This window comes from Pseudophryne corroboree (genome assembly GCF_028390025.1).
Source record: "Pseudophryne corroboree isolate aPseCor3 chromosome 3 unlocalized genomic scaffold, aPseCor3.hap2 SUPER_3_unloc_9, whole genome shotgun sequence".
Taxonomy (NCBI): domain Eukaryota; kingdom Metazoa; phylum Chordata; class Amphibia; order Anura; family Myobatrachidae; genus Pseudophryne; species Pseudophryne corroboree.
Window position 1 is genome coordinate 1,069,445 of NW_026967585.1, and position 25,425 is coordinate 1,094,869.

General features: G+C 47.6%; 1 protein-coding gene and 1 long non-coding RNA gene across 2 annotated transcripts in view; one reads left to right on the forward strand and one right to left on the reverse strand.

Moving 5' to 3' along the window:
* The window catches only part of LOC134984895 (zinc finger protein 260-like), a 250,744-nt gene that overhangs the window by 140,121 nt on the left and 85,198 nt on the right, over positions 1 to 25,425 (forward strand). The gene's annotated exons all lie outside the window — the stretch shown is intronic.
* On the reverse strand, positions 2,718 to 7,255 carry LOC134984882 (uncharacterized). Its single transcript, XR_010191792.1, has 4 exons — positions 7,127 to 7,255; positions 5,373 to 5,517; positions 2,928 to 3,006; positions 2,718 to 2,809 (listed from the first exon to the last, which is right to left on the reverse strand). It is a non-coding gene; the product is annotated as an uncharacterized LOC134984882 (long non-coding RNA).

The window sequence follows — 25,425 nt, forward strand, 5'->3', positions numbered from 1 at the left end:
TGTGCAGGGGAACTGGAATTATCACTCCCAGTCTTCCCAGATTTGTCAGATTGGGACTGTTTGCCATAACCCTTTCCTTTTCCTTGAGTCCAAAAGGGCAGAAAAGCTGGAAACCTAGGTTTGGATTTGTGTGTGGAAGGAAACTTCACTTTCTTGGAGTCTGCCTCTGACTACAAAATAATGTTTAATTCTTTACCAAAAAGAATATCTCCAGTAAAAGGCAAAGACTCTAGAACCTCCTTGGACTCTGAGACAGCTTCCCATGTACGTAGCCAGACCGCTCTGCGAGCTGCTACTGCTGAGGCTGATGCTTGAGAGACAATAGTACCCATGTCTAAGGCTGCTTCTTCCATAAACATAGCCGCCTGTTTAATATGTGCAATATGGGATTTTTGCTCTCTAGATGCCAATGAGAGATCATCCTCCAATGCATCAGCCCAGGCCGCCACGGCTTTTGCCATCCAGGCTGAAGCCATGGCTGGTCTTATGACTGCCTCAGACAGGAAGAAAATGGTTTTAAAAAAACCCATCTATTTTCCTATCCATGACATCATTTAATGATGTTGAAGGCAGAGGTCATGTAGATTTTCGCACCAGTTGAACGACGTGTATCAACTTTGAGAGCCACCTCTCTCTTTTAAACAGTCCCCACCTGGAAGAGGATAATGAGAATTCCTTTTCTTTGGAATTCTAAACTTCTTACTGGGTGTTACCCAAGCCTCTTGCATAATTTCCATCAGCTGCTCTGACCCAGGAAATTCGGTCCTGTTTTGGGACGTTTAAACACAGGTGCCTTGAATTTTAACAAAGGCTCTGCTGCTTCTTCTAAGGATAGAAAGGCCTTCATAGCAATAATTAGCTCAGGTTTGTACACTGAGCTGAGACCTTTATCCTCATCTCTGTATGCAGACCCGGAGTGCGATGAGTTCTCATCCTCCGAAGTATCCCCATCTGAAACATGTGTAGACTGTGAAGATGTTGTTTCATGTCTATGTGATTTACTTTCCATCAGCGTTTCAGCCTGTTTTTGTTGAAAGGCTGCAAATACCTGTACTGATATGATAAACCCCAGGTGGAATGTTGCATGTAAGGGTTAATAGGATAACCTAACCCTGGTATGGGAGATGGCATTATCTTCTCAGCTATACTGGGTAATGACTGTGCAAACGTAGCACATGGGGGTTCCATTTCAACCTGTGCCTGCCTTGGATTATTTAAGAAGCTTTGGTGAGAGCTAAAACAATTTGCACATAATCCATTTTGAACCAAATCCTGAGAGGTTAACACAGCTTTACAAGACAAACATGAAATTAGTGTTGGTGCTGCTGTGGAGAGTGTATCCTCCTCACCCTTGCCTCTTTTAGACATGATAAACAAATCACACACCTGTACAGTGTTATCTACACAATTTGTGACTGAAATCACTTTAATACTTATTAAAGTGACATACAATCCGATCCCTCCCTGCTTTGCACTAGCATTGAGGATTGAAATACACAGAAAACTGACAGAATTATAGTAAAGTCAGCAATCATACAAGCAATCAGTCACAGGTTATACATTGGTATAGTAAGCAATATGAGCACATATTCAACTACAGATACATTTCAGGTATATAGGAGAAACATTACTGCATTACCTTATATAGGACTTTAAACGTATTCTAGAACAGCGAAAGAAACAGCAGTAATACTTTACAGACTCATATGCATCAAGCGCTTACAGTATCCAAATATTCATACTTAAAGGTAGACAGAGACTCAGTGCTGTATCACCTGGCTCAGGAGAGTAGGATACAGGGAGACGTCACCCCGCTTCCAGGATCGATCAATACGTTAGTGAACGCTGAGTGGATCTAGACGCTATTAGTGACCTACAGTGAACAGACGCCCAAATGAACACCGACGCACAAGTCACACAGCCGCCTAAGCTGCGACTGGGTCCTTTAGATACACAGCGTCTCAGACGGAAGCGGGAAATCAATTCATGGTGGGAAACTCGGAGGAAACTGGTCATGAACCGGGGGAGCGTCTTACTCCCCACTGCTGACATCAACCCCAGGGATCCCGGCCTCATACTACTCCTGGAGCCTATAATACCTGAGGCCTAGCGCTGGTGCACGCAGGGTGGCAGCCGCATCAGAGACTGTTTGGTAGTCTCCTCCCAAAACAGTGCGGCTGTGTCTCGCGTTTCCCGCTTAACAGAACCGATGCCTTACCTTTTCCCTGTGCTCCGGCCACAGCCTGGTAATGTCTGCTGGACTTGCTCGTACATCCTACACAGACGCCCTCCGAAACAGCAATGTACTCATGGGTAAGCGTTTTTGCGACCCAGCGGGAATTGTTGGAGCGACTCTTTCTAAGGTGCGAATCACTCAAAAAAGAGTAAGACTCTAAAAATAAAAAAACAGAAGCCCTCTGACCATGGTCTGGCTCCTGCCGCACCAAACAAAAAACTGATTTGCCTGAGCCAGGAGGCGGGGATATAGGAGATAGAATAGGATATAGGCCCATTGCATTCTAGAAGGCCAAAAGCTTTGATCGTTGGTGCCAATCAGCTGTCGCTACCTCATGTCCCAAAGTTATACAATGGATAACCTGTGGACCCTGCAGGAGAAAGTATAACATCAGTGCATAATACACACACAGCTTCTTTACAGATCAGAGGGACAGTCACTTTGGTATATGGGTGAGACCCTAAATCCCACCTACCTGATCGTCCTGTGCGGTCCTGTGATTCTCCTCTGTACAATCCTGGGAATACAGAGGACGGGGACATCTCTCTGGGGTATCTCTGTTACTGGGCCCATCTGTAGGAGACACACAGTGACTGAGTACAGTGTATATATGTGATTATCAGGTGATGTGTGTATATAGGGGCCCCCATACCTGCTCTCCCCTGTACAATACATGACAGTCTCCTCTTACCCAGTGATGTGAGGGGCCGGTGATTCTCCATCATCACGTCCATGTACAGACCCCTGTGTTCCTCTATATACTCCCCCTCCTGCATGGAGACATAGACAGTGACATCCTGACACCTTATAGTAACCTGACACACACAGTGATACAGTCATCACCCAGACACATCCCCTGGTGTTACTGTATAATGTCCCATTCCCAGCAGTCACCTCTCCAGTCATCACCCAGACACATCCCCCGGTGTTACTGTATAATGTCCCATTCCCAGCAGTCACCTCTCCAGTCATCACCCAGACACGTCCCCTGGTGTTACTGTATAATGCCCCATTCCCAGCAGTCACCTCTCCAGTCATCACCCAGACACATCCCCTGGTGTTACTGTATAATGTCCCATTCCCAGCAGTCACCTCTCCAGTCATCACCCAGACACCTCCCCTGGTGTTACTGTATAATGCCCCATTCCCAGCAGTCACCTCTATAGTCATCACCCAGACACATCCCCTGGTGTTACTGTATAATGTCCCATTCCCAGCAGTCACCTCTCCAGTCATCACCCAGACACCTCCCCTGGTGTTACTGTATAATGCCCCATTCCCAGCAGTCACCTCTCCAGTCATCACCCAGACACATCCCCTGATGTTACTGTATAATGTCCCATTCCCAGCAGTCACCTCTCCAGTCATCACCCAGACACCTCCCCTGGTGTTACTGTATAATGCCCCATTCCCAGCAGTCACCTCTCTAGTCATCACCCAGACACATCCCCTGGTGTTACTGTATAATGTCCCATTCCCAGCAGTCACCTCTCCAGTCATCACCCAGACACATCCCCTGGTGTTACTGTATAATGTCCCATTCCCAGCAGTCACCTCTCCAGTCATCACCCAGACACGTCCCCTGGTGTTACTGTATAATTTCCCTTTCCCAGCAGTCACCTCTCCAGTTATTACCAGACACATCCCCTGGTGTTACTGTTTAATGCCCCATTCCAAGCAGTCACCTCTCCAGTCACCACCGAGACACGTCCCCTGGTGTTACTGTATAATGCCCCATTCCCAGCAGTCACCTCTCCAGCCATCACCCAGACACGTCCCCTGGTGTTACTGTATAATGTCCCATTCTCAGCAGTCACCTCTCCAGTCATCACCAGACACATCCCCTGGTGTTACTGTATAATGCCCCATTCCCAGAAGTCACCTCTCCAGCCATCACCCAGACACGTCCCCTGGTGTTACTGTATAATGTCCCATTCTCAGCAGTCACCTCTCCAGTCATCACCCAGACACATCCCCTGGTGTTACTGTATAATGTCCCATTCCCAGCAGTCACCTCTCCAGTCATCACCCAGACACGTCCCCTGGTGTTACTGTATAATGCCCCATTCCCAGCAGTCACCTCTCCAGTCATCACCCACACACGTCCCCCGTTGTTACTGTATAATGTCCCATTCCCAGCAGTCACCTCTCCAGTCATCCCCCAGACACGTCCCCTGGTGTTACTGTATAATGTCCCATTCCCAGCAGTCACCTCTCCAGTCGTCACCCAGACACATCCCCTAGTGTTACTGTATAATGTCCAATACCCAGTAGTCACATCTCCAGTCATCGCCCAGACACGTCCCCTGGTGTTACTGTATAATGTCCCATTCCCAGCAGTCACCTCTCCAGTCATCACCCAGACACTTCCCCTGGTGATACTGTATAATGTCCCATTCCCAGCAGTCACCTCTCCAGTCATCACCCAGACACTTCCCCCGGTGTTACTGTATAATGTCCCATTCCCAGCAGTCACCTCTCCAGTCATCACCCAGACACATCCCCTTGTGTTACTGTATAATGCCCCATTCCGAGCAGTCACCTCTCCAGTCATCACCCAGACACATCCCCTGGTGTTACTGTATAATGCCCCATTACCAGCAGTCACCTCTCCAGTCATCACCCAGACACGTCCCCTGGTGTTACTGTATAATGTCCCATTCCCAGCAGTCACCTCTCCAGTCATCACCCAGACATGTCCCCTTGTGTTACTGTATAATGTCCCATTCCCAGCAGTCACCTCTCCAGTCATCACCCAGACACGTGCCCTGGTGTTACTGTATAATGTCCCATTCCCAGCAGTCACCTCTCCAGTCATCACCCAGACACATCCCCTGGTGTTACTGTATAATGTCCCATTCCCAGCAGTCACCTCTCCAGTCATCACCCAGACACTTCCCCTGGTGATACTGTATAATGTCCCATTCCCAGCAGTCACCTCTCCAGTCATCACCCAGACACTTCCCCCGGTGTTACTGTATAATGTCCCATTCCCAGCAGTCACCTCTCCAGTCATCACCCAGACACATCCCCTGGTGTTACTGTATAATGCCCCATTCCCAGCAGTCACCTCTCCAGTCATCACCCAGACACGTCCCCTGGTGTTACTGTATAATGTCCCATTCCCAGCAGCCACCTCTCCTGTCAGCAGCTGAATGATCTTGTTGGTGAGTTCCAGGATCTGTGATGGGGCTGTGGGTCCTGCTTAGTCCGCCTGACACACGATGATGGCTGCTGGGTATCTCACACTCACCAGAGATCTTCTTCATTACTGTGTAACCCTGCGAAATGGGGGAGACATCAATATCGCTGCAAATACTCCCAGATCCCCTCACTTCCCCAGTCACGTCCCTGTATTATTACTAGAGATATAAGTGATGTCACTGTGATGCTCACAGATCCCCTCACCTCCCCAGTGATAGCTCTGTATTATAACTATAGATATAAGTGATGTCATAGTAACACTCCCAGATCCCTTCACCTCCCCAGTCATGTACCTGTACTATAACTATAGCTTTAGCTATAAGTGATGTCACTGTGATGGTCCCAGATCCCATCACCTTCCCAGTCATATACCTGTATTATTACTATAGATATAAGTGATGTAAATGTGACGCTTTCAGATCCCCTCACCTCCCCAGTCATGCATCTGTATTATTACTATAGAGATAAGTGATGTCACTATGATGCTCCTAGATTCCCTCACCTCCCCAGTCATGTCCATGTATTATTATAGATATGTGATGTCACTGTGATATTCCCAGATGCCCTCACCTCCCCAGTCATGTCCCTGTATTATTACTATAGATTAAGTGACGTCACTGTGATACTCCCAGATCCCCTCACCTCCCCAGTCATGTCCCTGTATTATTACTGTAGATATAAGTGATGTCATAGTGACACTCCCAGGAGTGTGATATACATTCTCTTCATACTGCTCCAATTATCATCTGTTACACATGCCAGGGATATTACGGTCTCTGCTCTAATACATCCTAGATTTTGAGCAATATTTTCAATCCCCACAGTATCCCTTATCCAAAATGCTTGGGACCAGAGGTATTTTGGACATCGGATTATTCCGTATTTTGGAATAATTGCATACTATAATGAGATATCATGGTGATGGAACCCAAGTCTAAGCACAGAACGCATTTATGTTACATATACACATTATACACACAGCCTGAAGGTAATTTTAGCCAATATTTTTTTATAACTTTGTGCATTGAACAAAGTTTGTGTACATTGAGCCATCAAAAAACAAAGGTTTCACTATCTCACTCTCACTCAAAAAAGTCTGTATTTCTGAATATTTGGATATGGGAAACTCAACCTGTAGTAATAATAATAACGACACTAAAGGCTGCACCCCAGTATAAAGATAATAACAGATGTATTTAAAAGCAGGACACCTCAGACCATTCCTCCTGTATTGTAGGACATCACCATCACTCCCAATGTATAATAATAATACCAGGACAGCACAAGATGCTGTCCCTGTATAATAATAACTGTACACAAAAACCTGCTCCCCCTGTATAACACTAATAACAGCACACCCCATTCTGCTCTCCCTTTATATTAATAATAAAATCACACAATAGGCTGCTCCACCAGAAAAAATATAATAGGACACTACAAGTCGCTCCCCCTGTATAATAATAACAGGACACCAAATGCCGCTCCCACTGTATAATAATAAAAACAGGACACCACAGGCCGCTCCCTCTGTAAAAAATTATAATAACAGGACACCACAGGCTGCTCCCCCTGTATAATAATAATAATAACAATAACAGGACACCAAAGGCTGCTCCTCCTGTATAACAATAATAATAATAACAGGACACCACAGGCTGCTCCCCCTGTGTAGTAAGACGCCATTACCTGATCTCCACGGACACTGGGAGGCTGCAGCAGTCGATGAAAACTCACTTCCTGCATGTGGAACGCATTTTCCGGAAGTAAGGTGGACCGCACAGGCAGGAAGTAGGGCATGATTGGCAAAGGCAGCTTCCTTGTTACTGGCCCCTCCCCTTCTACACCCCGCCCGCAGCTCCTCCCCCAGTAAATACTAAAACCATAAAAGTCCTCAGTGCAGGAGGCCGGCGGCCATTTTCTTGTAGACCAGTCCGGCATCAGCTGCAGCAGCAATAGGTTCCCTGGCCGTGTAGTGACGTCAGGAGCGGCGGCCATTTTCCCCTGGTCTGAGCTCCGCCTTCCTTCTATCATTCCCACAAGGCAGCAGGAGCAGAGAGCAGCCATTGCTGTGTCTGGCAGCAGGTAATGATATTATTATTATTATTCTATAGGCTGAGCAGCTCTGGTGTCAGGTTCTGTACTACAGGGGGAGCAGCCTCTGGTGCCTTGTTATAGTGCAGCTGGAGCAGCCTCTGGTGCTGCATTATCCCTGTATAGGTGGCTGACACTCTAGTGTCCTATTACTGTAATACAGGAGGCGCAGACCCCGCCGTTACCGTAATACAGGAGGCGCAGACCCCACCGTTCCCGTCATACAGGAGGCGCAGACCCCGCCGTTACCGTAACACAGGTGGCGCAGACCCCGCCGTTACCGTAATACAGGGGGTGCAGATCCCGCCATTACCGTAATACAGGTGGCGCAGACCCCCAGCGTTACCGTAATAAAGGTGGCGCAGACCCCGCCGTTACCGTAATACAGGTGGCGCAGACCCCTGCATTACCGTAATACAGGTGGCGCAGACCCCGCCGTTACCGTAATACAGGCGGCGCAGACCCCGCCGTTACCGTAATATAGGTGGCGCAGACCCCGACATCGTAATACAAGCGGCGCAGACTCTGGAGTTAAAGACCCCGGCGTTACCGTAACACAGGTGGCGCAGACCCCAGCTTTACCGTAATACAGGTGGCGCAAATCCCGCCGTTACCGTAATACAGGTGGCGCAGAGCCCGCCGTTACCGTAATACAGGTGGCGCAGAGCCCGCCTTTACCGTAATACAGGGGGCGCAGACCCCACCATTACCGTAATACAGGTGGCGCAGTCCCTGCCGTTACCGTAATACAGATGGCACAGATCCCGCCGTTACCGTAATACAGGTGGCGCAGACCCCGCCGCTATCGTAATACAGATGGCGCAGACCACACCGTTGCCGTAATACAGGTGGCGCAGACCCCGCCGTTACCGTAATACAGTGGCGCAGACCCCGCCGTTACCGTAATACAGGTGGGGCAGACCCTGGAGTTAAAGACCCCGGCATTACCATAATACAGGTGGCGCAGACCCCGCCGTTACCGTAATACAGGCGGCGCAGACCCCGCCGTTACCGTAATATAGGTGGCGCAGACCCCGACATTATCGTAATACAAGCGGCGCAGACCCTGGAGTTAAAGACCCCGGCGTTACCGTAACACAGGTGGCGCAGACCCCAGCTTTACCGTAATACAGGTGGCGCAAATCCCGCCGCTATCGTAATACAGATGGCGCAGACCACACCGTTGCCGTAATACGGGTGGAGCAGACCCTGCCATTACCGTAATACAGGTGGCGCAGACCCCGCCGTTACCGTAATACAGGTGGCACTGACCCGTCCGTTACTGTATTTCCATAAATGGAACATTACAGGTGTTGTGTCCTTTGGCATTGTACTATACAGGGGGAGCGGCCTGTGTTGTATTAATATTCAGGGGAGCTGTATTAATATTCAGGGGAGCAGCATGTGTTGTCATAATATACAGGGGTAGCGGCCTGTACTGTCATAGTATACAGGTGGAGCGACCTGTGTTGTCATAATATACAGGTGGAGGGGTCTGTGGTGTCTTATTATTATTATATAGGGTGAGCGGCATGTATTGGCTTTCTATATTAGCATCCTGTGCTGTCCTAGTATACAGGGGGAGTGGCCTGTGTTGTCATAACATACAGGGATAGCATCCTGTACTGTCATAGTATACAGGGGGAGCGGCCTGTATTGTCATAATATACAGGGGTAGCATCCTGTGCTGTCATAGTATACAGGAGGAGCGGCCTGTGTTGTCATCCTGTGCTGTCATAGTATACAGGAGGAGCGGCCTGTATAGTCATAATATACAGGGGTAGCATCCTGTGCCGTCGTATACAGGGGGAGCGGCCTGTGCTGTCATAGTATACAGGGGGAGCAGCCTGTGGTGTCTTGTTACTGTTATTATATTGGGTGAGCAGCATGTATTGGCTTTCTATACAGAAGGAGTGGCCTGTGCTGTCATTGTATACAGGGGTAGCATCCTGTGCTGTCATAGTATACAGGGGGAGCGGCCTGTGTTGCTGTAATATACAGGGGTAGCATCCTGTGCTTTCATAGTATACAGGGGGCGCGGCCTGTGTTTTCATAATATACAGGGGTAGCATCATATGCTGTTATAGTATACAGGGGGAGCGGCCTGTATTAACATAATATACAGGGGTAGCATCATATGCTGTCATAGTATACAGGTGGAGCGGCCTGTGTTTTCATAATATACATGGGTAGCATCATATGCTGTTATAGTATACAGGGGGAGTGGCCTGTGTTTACATAATATACAGGGGTAGCATCATCTGCTGTCATAGTATACAGGTGGAGCGGCCTGTGTTGTCATAATATACAGGGGTAGCATCCTGTGCCGTCATTGTATACAGGGGTAGTGACTTTATATACAGGGGCAGCGTCCTGTACTTTCATAGTATACAGGAGGAGCGACCTGTGTTGTCATAATAGACAGGCGGTGGGGCCTGTGGTGTCTTGTTACTATTATTATATAGGGTGAGCAGCATGTATTGGCTTTCTATACAGAAGGAGCGGCCTGTATTGTCATAGTATACAGGGGTAGCATCCTGTGCCGTCATTGTATACATGGGGAGCGGCCTGTGCTGTCATAGTATACAGGGGGAGCAGCCTGTGGTGTCTTGCTACTATTATTATATAGGGTGAGCAGCATGTATTGGCTTTCTATACAGAAGGAGTGGCCTGTGCTGTCATAGTATACAGGGGTAGCATCCTGTGCTGTTATAGTATACAGGAGGAGCAGCCTGTATTGTCATAGTATACAGTTGTAGCATCCTGTGCCGTCATTGTATACAGGGGGAGTGGCCTGTGCTGTCATAGTATAAAGGGGGAGAGGCCTGTGTTTTCATAATATACAGGGGTAGCATCCTGTGCTGTCATAGTATACAGGAGGAGCAGCCTGTATTGTCATAGTATACAGTTGTAGCATCCTGTGCCGTCATTGTATACAGGGGGAGTGGCCTGTGCTGTCATAGTATACAGGGGGAGCAGCCTGTGGTGTCTTGCTACTATTATTATATAGGGTGAGCAGCATTTATTGGCTTTCTATACAGAAGGAGTGGCCTGTGTTGTCATAATATACAGGGGTAGCATCCTGTGCTGTCATAGTATACAAAGGGAGCTGCCTGTGTTGCTATAATATACAGGGGTAGTATCCTGTGCTGTCATAGTATACAGAGGAGCGGCCTGTGTTGTCATAATATACAGGGGTAGTATCCTGTGCTGTCATAGTATACAAAGGAGCTTCCTGTGTTGTCATAATATGCAGGGGTAGCTTCCTGGGCTGTCATAGTATACAGGGGGAGCGGCATGTGTTGTCATAATATACAGGGGTAGCTTTCTGTGCTGTCATAGTATACAGGGGGAGCGGCCTGTGTTGTATTTATTATTTATTAGCAGTTTCTTATATAGCGCAGCATATTCCGTTGTGTTTTACAATTAGAACAGCAGTAATGGAACAAACTGGGTAAAAACAGACAGACATAGAGGTAGGAAGGCCCAGCTCGCATGCTTACAATCTATGGGGAAATAGGCATTAGTACACAAGGATAGATGCTACCTGTTGCATAATGGTCCACCAGCTTGCTTGGTTCTTAATGGGTTGTATGATATGATCACCCAGCGATGAGATGAGGTACAGACTGAGAACAGCAGAGGACCCAAGACTGAGCCTTGCGTTACTCCAACTGATAGAGGTAGAGAAGAAGAGATAGAATCAGAGAAGTGAACACTGAAAGAGCGATTAGATAGGTAGGATGAGAACCAGGAGAGGGCTGTGTCCTGAAGACCTAGAGATTGTAGTATTTGTATGAGAAGAGAGTGGTCAACAGAGTCATAAGCAGCAGAGAGATCTAGAAGAATGAGTAGTGTGTAGTGGGCTTTAGATCTAGCAGTGACTAGATCATTCACTACTTTGGTCAGTGCCGTCTCTGTGGAGTGTTGGGCATGAAAGCCTAACTGAAGTGGGTCCAATAAGTTGTGGGAGTTAAGAATGTGTGTGAGGCAAGTGTAGGCAAGTCTCTCAAGTAGCTTGGAGGGACCTGGTAGCTGAGAAATGGGACGGTAGTTAGAGAGTGTGTTTGGGTCAGAGTTGTGTTTTTTTAGAATGGGAGTAATCACTGCATGCTTAAACAGAGAGGGAAAGATACCAGTAGAGAGAGAGAGATTACAGATTTTAGTTAAGGTTGGGATAAGCACAGGAGACAAAGTTTTACTGACTTGTAAGGGTATAGGATCAAGAGGAGAGGTAGTGGAGTAGGAGGATGGAAAGAGTGTTGATACTTCATCTTCACTTGTAGGATCAAATGAAGAGAAAGTGCCAGAGGGTTCAGGTAGGGAATTGAGCAGGTCACTGGCTGAGGAAGAGCATACCATTTCATCTCAGATTTTATCATTCTTATCCTTGAAGTAGGAGGCAAGTTCTTATGCACTGATAGTAGCTAGTGGGGGAGGTGAGGGAGGGTAAATAAGTGATTTATATGTATTAGAAAGTCACTTGGGGTTGGTGGCATGAGAAGAGATGAGAGATTAGAAGTATGTTTCTTTGGCAGTGACCAGAGCCTGATGATATGAGTGGTAGGTGGTCTTATATATGAGGAAGTCACTTGGATTCTGAGATTTTCGCCACTGACATTCTACTTTACATGACAGTTTTTGTAGGTGTCTTGTTGATTTAGAGTGCCACGGTTGACATCTAAGCCTACGTGGAGTGTGATGGGTAGGTGGAGCCACTTCATCAAGGGCACTCTCTCTGGGGTCTTGTGCAGGTGGGATACAGCAGTGTCAGATGTGGTAAATGTAGAGATTGATGAGAGAAGTTGTTGCAGAGAAGTGGAAAGTTGTTGAAAATGTATATTGTTAGTATTTCTGCGTGTTAGAGGAGGCTTGCTAGGTTTTAGTGTCATAGAATTTAGAGTAATAGAAGAGATTGTGAAGGTGATCAGGTTGTGATCAGAGAGAGGGAAAGGAGGGTTAATGAATTCAGAAACTGAGCAGAGCCCGGTGAATACAAGATCAAGGCAGTGGCCCTTCTGGTGTGTAGCGATGTCAGACCATTGGGTGAGGCCAAGAGAGGAGGTTAGAGAGAGGAGTTTGGAGGAAGTGAGGGAGCCAGGCAGAAAAATCTTCTAGAAATTGTTGCTCGAGTTGCCCAGGAGGGCAATAGATAGCTTCAACACGCAGGGAGAAGGGGGAGGGGGGAATCCTGATAGAGTGAACTTCAAATGATGTGAATGCGAGTGATGGAACCTGAGGTAGAAAAGTGTATGTGGAAAATTGGGACAGTAAGATTCCAACCCCACCACCTTTACTATTACCAGGCCTGGGGGAGTGTGTGAAGTGGAAACCACTGTGTGACAGTGCTGCAGGGGAGGCCGTGTCTGATTGTGTGAGCCAGGTTTCTGTTATAGCCAGCAGATTAAAGTTGTGAGATATGAAGAGATCATGTTTGGATGATAATTTGTTACAAACAGAGCGTGCGTTCCATAAGCCACATTTTAGTAACTTGTAGGGGGATGGGAGACAGGTGATATTTATGAGGTTAGATGGATTTGTATGTTGTTTTGAAATAGCTGAGTGTGAGAGAGACAGGTGGCTGGGGCCTGGATTTGGTGATATGACACCAGCTAATAAAAGCAGAAGAGTGAGATAAATATTGGTGGATGTTTGCGAGTGTTAATTCTGGTGGCCAATTGTGGTTGTTAAAGTACTTGCAGAGAAGTAAGTATAAAGCTCATGAGTGTTTAGAAGAGGGGAGTGGAGAATAGAAGCTGTAATGTGTACAGAGGGTGAGTGTAGAATGTGTTAATTTTGGTGAGAATTCCATGAATTGAAATAAGAAACAGTAGTTTGATGAACATGCTGTGGTCGTTTGTGAGATCATTTTGGGTTAAGTGGTTTAAGTAAGTTACCTTTCCTTAATGTTGCTCAATGTTTGTTCAATTGTTTATTTAACTGTTCTGATAACACACTTCTTAATGCCACGCAAGCAGAGGTGACTGCCGGGAATGGGACATTATACAGTTACACCAGGGGACGTGTCTGGGTGATGACTGGAGAGGTGACTGCTGGGAATGGGACATTATACAGTAACACCAGGGGATGTGTCTGGGTGACGACTGGAGAGGTGACTGCTGGGAATGGGACATTATACAGTAACACCAGGGGATGTGTCTTGGTGATGACTGGAGAGGTGACTGCTGGGAATGGGACATTATACAGTAACACCAGGGGATGTGTCTGGGTGATGACTGGAGAGGTGACTGCTGGGAATGGGGCATTATACAGTAATACCAGGGAAAGTGTCTGGGTGATGACTGGAGAGGTGACTGCTGGGAATGGGACATTATACAGTAACACCAGGGGATGTGTCTTGGTGATGACTGGAGAGGTGACTGCTGGGAATGGGACATTATACAGTAACACCAGGGGATGTGTCTTGGTGATGACTGGAGAGGTGACTGCTGGGAATGGGACATTATACAGTAACACCAGGGGATGTGTCTGGGTGATGACTGGAGAGGTGACTGCTGGGAATGGGACATTATACAGTAACACCAGGGGATGTGTCTGGGTGATGACTGGAGAGGTGACTGCTGGGAATGGGACATTATACAGTAACACCAGGGGATGTGTCTGGGTGATGACTGGAGAGGTGACTGCTGGGAATGGGGCATTATACAGTAACACCAGGGCATGTGTCTGGGTGATGACTGGAGAGGTGACTGCTGGGAATGGGGCAATATAGTAACACAAGGGGTTGTGTCCGGGTGATGACTGCAGAGGTGACTGCTGGGAGTGGGACATTATACAGTAACACGGGGGATGTGTCTGGGTGATGACTGGAGAGGTGACTGCTGGGAATGGGGCATTATACAGTAACACCAGGGGACGTGTCTGGGTGATGACTGGAGAGGTGACTGCCGGGAATGGGACATTACACAGTAACACCAGGGGACGTGTCTGGGTGATGACTGGAGAGGTGACTGCTGGGAATGGGGCATTATACAGTAACACCAGGGAACGTGTCTGGGTGATGACTGGAGAGGTGACTGCTGGGAATGGGGGATTATACAGTAACACCAGGGGATGTGTCTGGGTGATGACTGGAGAGGTGACTGCTGGGAATGGGACATTATACAGTAACACCAGGGGATGTGTCTGGGTGATGACTGGAGAGGTGACTGCTGGGAATGGGACATTATACAGTAACACCAGGGGCTGTGTATGGGTGATGACTGGAGAGGTGACTGCTGGGAATGGGGCATTATACGGTAACACCAGGGGATGTGTCTGGGTGATGACTGGAGAGGTGACTGCTGGGAATGGGACATTATACAGTAACACCAGGGGATGTGTCTGGGTGATGACTGGAGAGGTGACTGCCGGGAATGGGACATTATACAGTAACACCAGGGGATGTGTACGGGTGATGACTGGAGAGGTGACTGCTGGGAATGGGACATTATACAGTAACACCAGGGGATGTGTCTGGGTGATGACTAGAGAGGTGACTGCTGGGAATGGGACATTATACAGTAACACCAGGGGATGTGTCTGGGTGATGACTGGAGAGGTGACTGCTGGGAATGGGACATTATACAGTAACACCGGGGGATGTGTCTGGGTGATGACTGGAGAGGTGACTGCTGGGAATGGGACATTACACAGTAACACCAGGGGACGTGTCTGGGTGATGACTGGAGAGGTGACTGTCGGGAATGGGACATTATACAGTAACACCAGGAGATGTGTCTGGGTGATGACTGGAGAGGTGACTGCTGGGAATGGGACATTATACAGTAACACCGGGGGATGTGTCTGGGTGATGACTGGAGAGGTGACTGCTGGGAATGGGACATTATACAGTAACACCGGGGGATGTGTCTGTGTGATGACTGGAGAGGTGACTGCTGGGAATGGGACATTATACAGTAACACCAGGAGATGTGTCTGGGTGATGACTGGAGAGGTGACTGCTGGGAATGGGACATTATACAGTAACACCGGGGGATGTGTCTGGGTGATGACTGGAGAGGTGACTGCTGGGAATGGGACATTATACAGTAACACCAGGGGATGTGTCTGGGTGATGACTGGAGAGGTGACTGCTGGGAATGGGACATTATACAGTAACACCAGGGAATGTGTCTGGGTGATGACTGGAGAGGTGGCTGCTGGGAATGGTACATTATACAGTAACGCCAGGGGATGTGTCTGGGTGATGACTGGAGAGGTGACTGCTGGGAATGGTACATTATACAGTAACGCCAGGGGATGTGTCTGGGTGATGACTGGAGAGGTGACTGCTGGGAATGGAGCATTATGCAGTAACATCGGGGGACGTGTCTGGGTGATGACTGGATAGGTGACTGCTGGGAATGGGACATTATACAGTAACACCCGGGGACTTGTCTGGGTGATGACTGGAGAGGTGACTGCTGGGAATAGGACATTATACAGTAACACCAGGGGATGTGTCTGGGTGATGACTGGAGAGGTGACTGCTGGGAATGGGGCATTATGCAGTAACATCGGGGGACGTGTCTGGGTGATGACTGGATAGGTGACTGCTGGGAATGGGACATTATACAGTAACACCCGGGGACTTGTCTGGGTGATGACTGGAGAGGTGACTGCTGGGAATGGGGCATTATACAGTAACACCAGGGGATGTGTCTGGGTGATGACTGGAGAGGTGACTGCTGGGAATGGGACATTAGACAGTAACACCAGGGGATGTGTCTGTGTGATGGCTGGAGAGGTGACTGCTGGGAATGGGGCATTATACAGTAACACCAGGGGACGTGTCTGGGTGATGACTGGAGATGTGACTGCTGGGAATGGGACATTATACAGTAACACCAGGGGATGTGTCTGGGTGATGACTGGAGAGGTGATTGCTGGGAATGGGACATTATACAGTAACACCAGGGGATGTGTCTGGGTGATGACTGGAGAGGTGACTGCTGGGAATGGGACATTATACAGTAACACCAGGGGACGTGTCTGGGTGATGACTGGAGAGGTGACTGCTGGGAATGGGACATTATACAGTAACACCGGGGGATGTGTCTGGGTGATGACTGGAGAGGTGACTGCTGGGAATGGGACATTATACAGTAACACCAGGGGATGTGTCTGGGTGATGACTGGGGAGGTGACTGCTGGGAATGGGACATTATACAGTAACACCAGGGGATGTGTCTGGGTGATGACTGGAGAGGTGGCTGCTGGGAATGGGACATTATACAGTAACACCAGGGGCTGTGTCTAGGTGATGACTGGAGAGGTGGCTGCTGGGAATGGGACATTATACAGTAACACCAGGGGATGTGTCTGGGTGATGACTGGAGAGGTGACTTCTGGGAATGGGACATTATACAGTAACACCAGGGGACGTGTCTGGGTGATGACTGGAGAGGTGACTGCTGGGAATGGGACATTATACAGTAACACCAGGGAATGTGTCTGGGTGATGACTGGAGAGGTGACTGCTGGGAATGGGGCATTATACAGTAACACCAGGGAATGTGTCTGGGTGATGACTGGAGAGGTGACTGCTGGGAATGGGGCATTATAAAGTAACACCAGGGGATGTGTCTGGGTGATGACTGTATCACTGTGTGTGTCAGGTTCCTATAAGGTGTCAGGATGTCACTGTCTATGTCTCCATGCAGGAGGGGGAGTATATAGAGGAACACAGGGGTCTGTACAAGGACGTGATGATGGAGAATCACCGGCCCCTCACATCACTGGGTAAGAGGAGACTGTCATGTATTGTACAGGGGAGAGCAGGTATGGGGACCCCCTATATACACACATCATCTGATAATCACATATATACACTGTACTCAGTCACTGTGTGTCTCCTACAGATGGGCTCAGTAACAGAGATACCCCAGAGAGATGTCCCCGTCCTCTGTATTCCCAGGATTGTACAGAGGAGAATCACTGGACCCCACAGGAGGATCAGGTAGGTGGGATTTAGGGTCTCCCCAATATACCAAAGTGACTGTCACTATATGATCTTTAGAGCAGCTGTGTGTTTTATACACTGATATTATACTGTTTCACCTCAGTTTAATCTAACACTATGCAAATGCCATTGTATTATTTTCTCATACGTCCTAGAGGATGCTGGGGTCACATCAAGAACCATGGGGTATAGACGGTATCCACAGGAAACATGGGCACTTTAAGACTTTAAAAGGGGTGTGAACTGGCTCCTCCCTCTATGCCCCTCCTCCAGACTCCAGTTAGATTCTGTGCCCAGTGAGACTGGATGCACACTGAGGAGCTCTACTGAGTTTCTCTGAAAACACTTTATGTTAGGTTTTTTATTTTCAGGGAGGCTGCTGGCAACAGTCTCCCTGCTTCGTGGGACTTACGGGAGAGAAGTCAGACCTACTTCTGTAAGTTTCAAGGCTCTGCTTCTTTGGCTACAGGACACCATTAGCTCCTGAGGGTCTGATCGCTAGGTACGCCTAGATGCTCGTTCCCAGAGCCCGCCGTCACCCCCCTTGCAGAGCCAGAAGTCAGAAGACAGGTGAGTAGAAGAAGATCAGAAGACTTCAGTGACGGCTTTGAGGTACAGCACAGCGGCCACGCTGCGCGCCATGCTCCCACACTCAGAGGCACTACAGGGTGCAGGGGGGGGGGGGGGCGCCCTGGGCAGCATTTTAACCTCAAAATAACTGACTGGCAAGAGCGGACATAGTGCCAGGGCACTGTCCGGACCCCCGCCAGTATAAAAAAGTTTAAAAAGAGCAGGTCTGAAGCGCGCCATTACGGGGGCGGAGCTTAGCCCTCACAGCACCCAGCCCGGCGCCATTTTCTCTACACAGGCTGCAGAGACGGTGGTCCTTCCTCACAATGCTGTACAAGTAACAGGGTGCAAAATGGGGGGGGGAGGTTCGGGCACAGTGATTTTGGTGCATTGTATGTAATTTATAAAAGCGCTGCAGGTCTGGGACATTTTCTGTAGTATTTTCAGACCGGTTTGGGCGCTGGGATGTGAGCTAGCAATATCTCCCTCTGTGTCTCTCTGACAGGCTTTACTGTGGGTCTGTCCCCTATAGGCCCAGTGTATCTGCGTGTGGTGGGTGCACGTGTGTCGGCATGTCTGAGGCGGAGTGCTCTTCCCAGGAGGAGACTATGTTAGGGACACAAATGGCTGTGGGAGTGACCCTGTTGGCACCGCCGACACCTGATGGAGTGAATGTTTTGAGTGCTTTAAATGATAAATAAAAGATTGGATAAATCTGAGTCCCAGAACCAGGCTTGGAAGAAATCCATAGAGGATGTGTTGTTTCAAGTCCAGACGCCCTCGGGGTCACAAAAACGTTCATTTGCCCAGCTGACAAACACGGATACCGACACGGACACTGACTCAAGTGTCGACTATAGTGATGCCAGATTAGATCTAAAACTGGCAAAGAGCATTCAGTACATGATTGTGGCAATAAAATACGTGTTACATATCACTGAGGACCCTGCTGTTCCTGATACTAGGGTCTGTATGTATAAAGGAAAAAAACCTGTGGTAACGTTTCCTCCCTCTCATGAACTGAACATGCTTTGTGAAAAGGTTTGGGAAAGTCCTGACAAAAAGTTTCAGATTCCCAAAAGGATTGTAATGGCATATCCGTTTCCCTCTGGGGATAGGGAAAAATGGGAGTCACCCCCCATTGTGGACAAAGCTCTGTCACGGCTGTCCAAAAAGGTGGCTCTCCCGTCCCCTGACACGGCAGCCCTAAAGGATCCCGCGGATCGTAGGCAGGAAAATACATTGAAATCCATTTATGTCACCACGGGTACGCTACTCAGACCAGCCATTGCTTCTGCGTGGGTGAGTAGTGCTTTCAAAAAATGGGCAGATAACCTGTCGTCTGAATTGGATACCCTAGATAGGAATAGCATTCTTTTGACACTAGGACTAGGTCATATCAGGGACGCTGCAGTCTACCTAAAAGAAGCTGCGAGAGATATTGGCCTCTTGGGATCACGAGCCAATGCCATGGCAGTCTCAGCTAGGAGAACATTGTGGATTTATCAATGGAATGCTGATGCTGACTCTAAGAAAGCTATGGAGTCTCCACCATATAATGGTGGTGTGTTGTTTGGTGACGGCTTCGCTGATTTGGTATCTACGGCTACCGCGGGTAAATCATCATTTTTACCTTATGTGCCTGCACCACAAAAGAAAGCACACCACTATCAGATGCAGTCCTTTCGGCCCAATAAATACAGAAGGGTCCGAGCGTCTTCCTTCCTTGCTATGAGAGGAAAGGGAAAAGGTAAACGATCACCGGCCATGGCCGGTTCCCAGGAGCAGAAGTCCTCCCGGCTTCTGCCAAGTCCACCGCATCACGCTGGGACTCCTCTGCGGGAGTCCGCACCGGTGGGGTCATGTCTCAGGCTCTTCAGTCAGTTCTGGGCTCGTTCGGCCCTGGACCCATGGGTTTTAGAAATAGTGTCCTAAGGGTACAAACTGGAGTTTCAAGACGTCTCCCCTCACCGATTTTTCAAATCAGCCTTACCAGCTTCTCTTCCAGACAGGGAGGTGGTATGCGCCGCAATACAAAAAAGACTTTTGTTCAAGCCTGTTTGTGGTCCCGAAGCCAGACGGCTCAGTCAGACCAACCGTGAACCTCAAATCCCTAAATTTCTACCTAAAAAAATTCAAATTCAAGATGGAATCTCTCCGGGCAGTGATCTCCAGTCTGGAGGAGGGGGATTTTATTGTGTCGGTAGACCTAAAGGATGCCTACTTGCATGTTCCCATTTATTCCCCACATCAGTCTTACCTGAGGTTTGCAGTTCGGGATTGTCATTACCAATTTCAGACGTTGCCGTTTGGTCTGTCCATGGCTCCGAGGGTTTTGACCAAAGTAATGGCCAAAATGATGCTTCTCCTACACAACCAAGGAGTCACGATTATCCCGTACTTGGACGATCTCCTGATAAAGGCGAGATCCAGGGACCAGTTGATGCAGAACATTATCCTCTCCCTGACAATTCTGTAGCAACATGGTTGGCTCCTAAACTTGCCAAAATCACAGTTGGTTCCGACGAGACGGCTGTAGTTTTTGGGAATTATTCTGGACACAGAATTACAGAGAGTCTTTCTTCCAGTGGAAAAGGCTCTGGAACTTCAATGTCTGGTCAAACAATTGCTGAAACCAGCAAGAGTGTCCATCCATCAATGCACTCGGCTGCTGGGAAAGATAGTGGCGGCCTACGAGGCCATTCAGTTTGGCAGATTCCATGCCAGAGTGTTTCAGTGGGACCTGTTGGACAAGTGGTCCGGGTCCCATCTGCACATGCACCGATGGATAAACCTGTCTTCCAAGACCAGAATCTCACTCCTGTGGTGGCTGCACAGTTCTCACTTCCTAGAGGGATGCAGGTTCGGGATCCAGGACTGGATCTTAGTGACCACGGATGCGAGTCTCCGAGGCTGGGGAGCAGTCACGCAAGGGGAAAGCTTCCAGGGAAGATGGTCAAGCCAGGAAATGTGTCTACACATAAACGTTCTGGAGTTAAGGGCCATTCACAACGGCCTTCTGCAAGAGGAACATCTTCGTAATCGGCCCGTTTTGATTCAGTCGGACAAAATAACAGCAGTAGCGTACATAAACTGCCAGGGTGAAACAAAGAGCAGAGCGGCAATAGCAGAGGCCACAAAGGTGCTCTGTTGGGCGGAAAGGCATACAAGCGCTCTGTCAGCAATCTTTATTTCAGGAGTGGATAACTGGGAAGCAGACTTCCTCAGCAGACACAATCTCCATCCAGGAGAGTGGGGTCTTCATCAAGAGGTCTTTGCAGAAGTGACAAGTCTTTGGGGAATTCCTCAAATAGACATGATGGCGTCTCGCCTCAACAAGAAACCTCAGGATATTGTTCCAGGTCAAGAGACCCTCAAGCAATAGCAGTGGATGTCCTAGTGACACTGTGGGTGTTTCAGTCGGTGTACGTGTTTCCTCTGCTTCCACTCATTCCAAAAGTGATAAAGATCATAAGAAGAACAAAGGTTCAAGCGATCCTCATTGTTCGAGACTGGCCAAGAAAGGTTTGGTATCCGGATCTTCTGGAATTACTCGTAGGAGATCTCTGGCCTCTTCCTCTGAGGGAGGATCTGTTACAGCAGGGGCCGTGCGTGTTCCAAGACTTACCGCGACTTCGTTTGACGGCTTGGAGGTTGAACGCCGGATCCTAACCCGGAAGGGTATTCCCGAGGAAGTTATCCCCACTCTTATTCAGGCCAGGAAGGAAGTAACGATCAAACATTACCACCATATTTGGAGAAAATATGTGTCTTGGTGTGAATCCAGGAAGGCTCCTACGGAACAATTTCAGTTAGGACGTTTTCTCCATTTTCTACAAGCCGGTGTGTATGCGGGCCTAAAGTGGGCTCAATGAAAGTTCAAATTTCAGCTTTAACGGTTTTCTTCCAAAAACAATTGGCCTCTCTTCCAGAAGTTCAGACCTTCGTGAAAGGCGTGTTGCACATCCAACCTCCCTTTGTGCACCGTGGGATCTTAACGTGGTGTTGCAATTCCTTCAATCTCATTGGTTTGAACCTTTGCAGAAGGTAGAGTTAAAATGTCTTACTTGGAAAGTGGTCATGCAGTTGGTGGCCTTGTCTCACAAGACCCCTTATTTGATCTTCCATGAAGATAGAGCAGAATTGAGGACTCGTCAGCAGTTTCTGCCGAAAGTGGTTTCGTCGTTCCACTTGAACCAACCTATTGTGGTGCCGGTGGCTACTGACGCCTTGCTGGAATCGATGTTTGTCGATGTAGTAAGAGATTTGAAAATCTATGTCGCCAGAACGGTGCAGAGGCTCTGTTTGTCCTGTATGCTCACAATAAAATTGGGGCTCCTGCTTCCAAGCAAACTATTGCGCGCTGGATCTGTCATACAATTCAGCCGGCTCATTCTATGGCCGGATTGCCGTTACCGAAATCGTTGAAGGCCCATTCTACCAGAAAGGTGGGCTCGTCCTGGGGGGCTGCCCGGGGGGTCTCGGCATTACAACTTTGCTGGGCAGCTGCTTAGTAAGGTTCAAACACCTTTGCGAAGTTCTACACGTTTGATACCCTGGCTAATGATGACCTCATGCTTGGTTATTCGGTGCTGCAGATTCATCCGCACTCTCCCGCCCATTCTAGAGCTTTGGTATAACCCCATGGTTCTTGATGTGACCCCAGCATCCTCTAGGACGTATGAGAAAATAGGATTTTAATACCTACCGGTAAATCCTTTTCTCTTAGTCCATAGAGGATGCTGGGCGCCCGTGCGTACTTTATCTGCAGTTATTATTTGTGGTTACACACATGTTGTGTTACGTTTATAGTCAGCCTCTTGCTGATGATGTTCATGCCGTTGACTTGCGTTGTGTTAAATGCCATGTTGCACGGCGTGCTTGAGGTGTGTGCTGGTATGTATCTCACCTTAGTTTAACTATAAATCCTTTTCCTCTAAATGTCCGTCTCCCTGGGCACAGTTCCTATAACTGGAGTCTGGAGGAGGGGCATAGAGAGGGGAGCCCGTTCACACCCCTTTGAAAGTCTTAAAGTGCCCATGTCTCCTGTGGATCCCGTCTATACCCCATGATTCTTGATGTGACCCCAGCATCCTCTACGGACTAAGAGAAAAGGATTTACCGGTAGGTATTAAAATCCTATTTTTTGGGTTATTTAGGAAGAACGTCTGTCTGATATAAAGGCAGAAGATATAGAGGGAGAAGAAAAGACGTATGTGACTGATATAAAGGCAGAAGATATAGAGGGAGAAGAAGAGACGTATGTGACTGATATAAAGGCAGAAGATACAGAGGGAGTAGAAGAGACGTATGTGACTGATATAAAGGCAGAAGATACAGAGGGAGAAGAAGAGACGTATGTGACTGATATAAAGGCAGAAGATATAGAGGGAGTAGAAGAGACGTATGTGACTGATATAAAGGCAGAAGATATAGAGGGAGAAGGAGAGATGTATGTGACTGATATGAAGGCAGAAGATATAGAGGGAGAAGAAGAGAAGTATGTGACTGATATAAAGGCAGAAGATATAGAGGGAGAAGAAGAGACGTATGTGACTGGTATAAAGGCAGAAGATATAGAGGGAGAAGAAGAGACGTATGTGACTGATATAAAGGCAGAAGATACAGAGGGAGTAGAAGAGACGTATGTGACTGATATAAAGGCAGAAGATACAGAGGGAGAAGAAGAGACGTATGTGACTGATATAAAGGCAGAAGATATAGAGGGAGTAGAAGAGACGTATGTGACTGATATAAAGGCAGAAGATATAGAGGGAGAAGGAGAGATGTATGTGACTGATATGAAGGCAGAAGATATAGAGGGAGAAGAAGAGAAGTATGTGACTGATATAAAGGCAGAAGATATAGAGGGAGAAGAAGAGACGTATGTGACTGGTATAAAGGCAGAAGATACAGAGGGAGAAGAAGAGACGTATGTGACTGATATAAAGGCAGAAGATATAGAGGGAGAAGAAGAGACGTATGTGACTGGTATAAAGGCAGAAGATACAGAGGGAGAAGAAGAGACTTATGTGACTGGTATAAAGGCAGAAGATACAGAGGGAGAAGAAGAGACGTATGTGACTGATATAAAGGCAGAAGATACAGAGGGAGAAGAAGAGACGTATGTGAGGGGTGATCAGCAGTGTAAGGAGGAGGAGATCCCTACAGATATCAGCACAGGTGAGTAATAAACACTTATTACAGAAGTCACATATTCTCCTTGCTCAGTCACTACAGCAATCTCTTATCCTACACCCTCCTCCGCCATCAGCCCTGTTCTCAGTTTGGTGTTTCTAACACAAGGCTATCCATGACAAACATCACATGTAGAGAGTTATTACACACAACACTATAATGTTATTAAAAGTACAAATTAGAAGTTTATTATTAGTGATTATATGTAAATGTGTATATATGTATGTATATAATTAGTATTGTTTTTTGTGGAGTGCCAAATTTATATGTATTTTGTTAGATGATGCAGGTATGAAATATTTCCTGCTATACAATAGACCTGAGCTCACCAAATACAATTCGTATAAGATTCAGAAATAAAATGAAATTTGAATCTAGAACTTCAAGTAAAACAGATTAAAAGCTTATGACAAGTACATATCTGTATAATCATAAGACAAGCGTTTTGCACTTGTTGTCACCCTTGCATGGGCGGGCTTGTTCTTATCCACTCCAATTTTACTCTAAATCCAAATTGCGTATCATCCAACGCGTTTCATCAATAGTGACTTCTTCAGGGGTGTTTTCTGTTAAAGACTTTATCCTCAAATATCAATTGTGTAGACCTGAAATAATTGTGTAACCTTCAGACGGTAATTGTAGACTTGTTCATGATGAACACATTCCTAATTACTTGTGAATAATAGTTCCTGCTCTGTGCAGTTCTGAGGTTATGACTTTAGGGAATTTAATTGTCAGATCCAATATTGCTCAATCTAAGGTCTCCCAGTAGCCTTACTACATACATAAATGTGTCTTGCACTCAGTATTTTAACTTTCTATAATAAACAGTGGAGTATTAGTTCATGTATTGCTCAGTGCATTTAAGCCTGCAGCCCCTGACAAGTGACCCCACTATACTGCAGGTCTTACTCTATTGCTCAAAATAATTACCATAAAAACAGATATCACATTAGTGTTAAACTTTAGGTATGCTCTCAGCGACGGAACAGTGGCTGAAAGGCTTGGATTGGTTTTCAGAGCACCAGTCTGACGTGCCACCACATCTCACGTGGCCCTCCAATTCACCAGATCTGGGACTGTGGGACTGTTTGGCTGGGTCCGGCATTGTACTGTTGGTGCAGTTCCTGATGCGTTTGGAATGATTGGTGGTTGCTAGGCG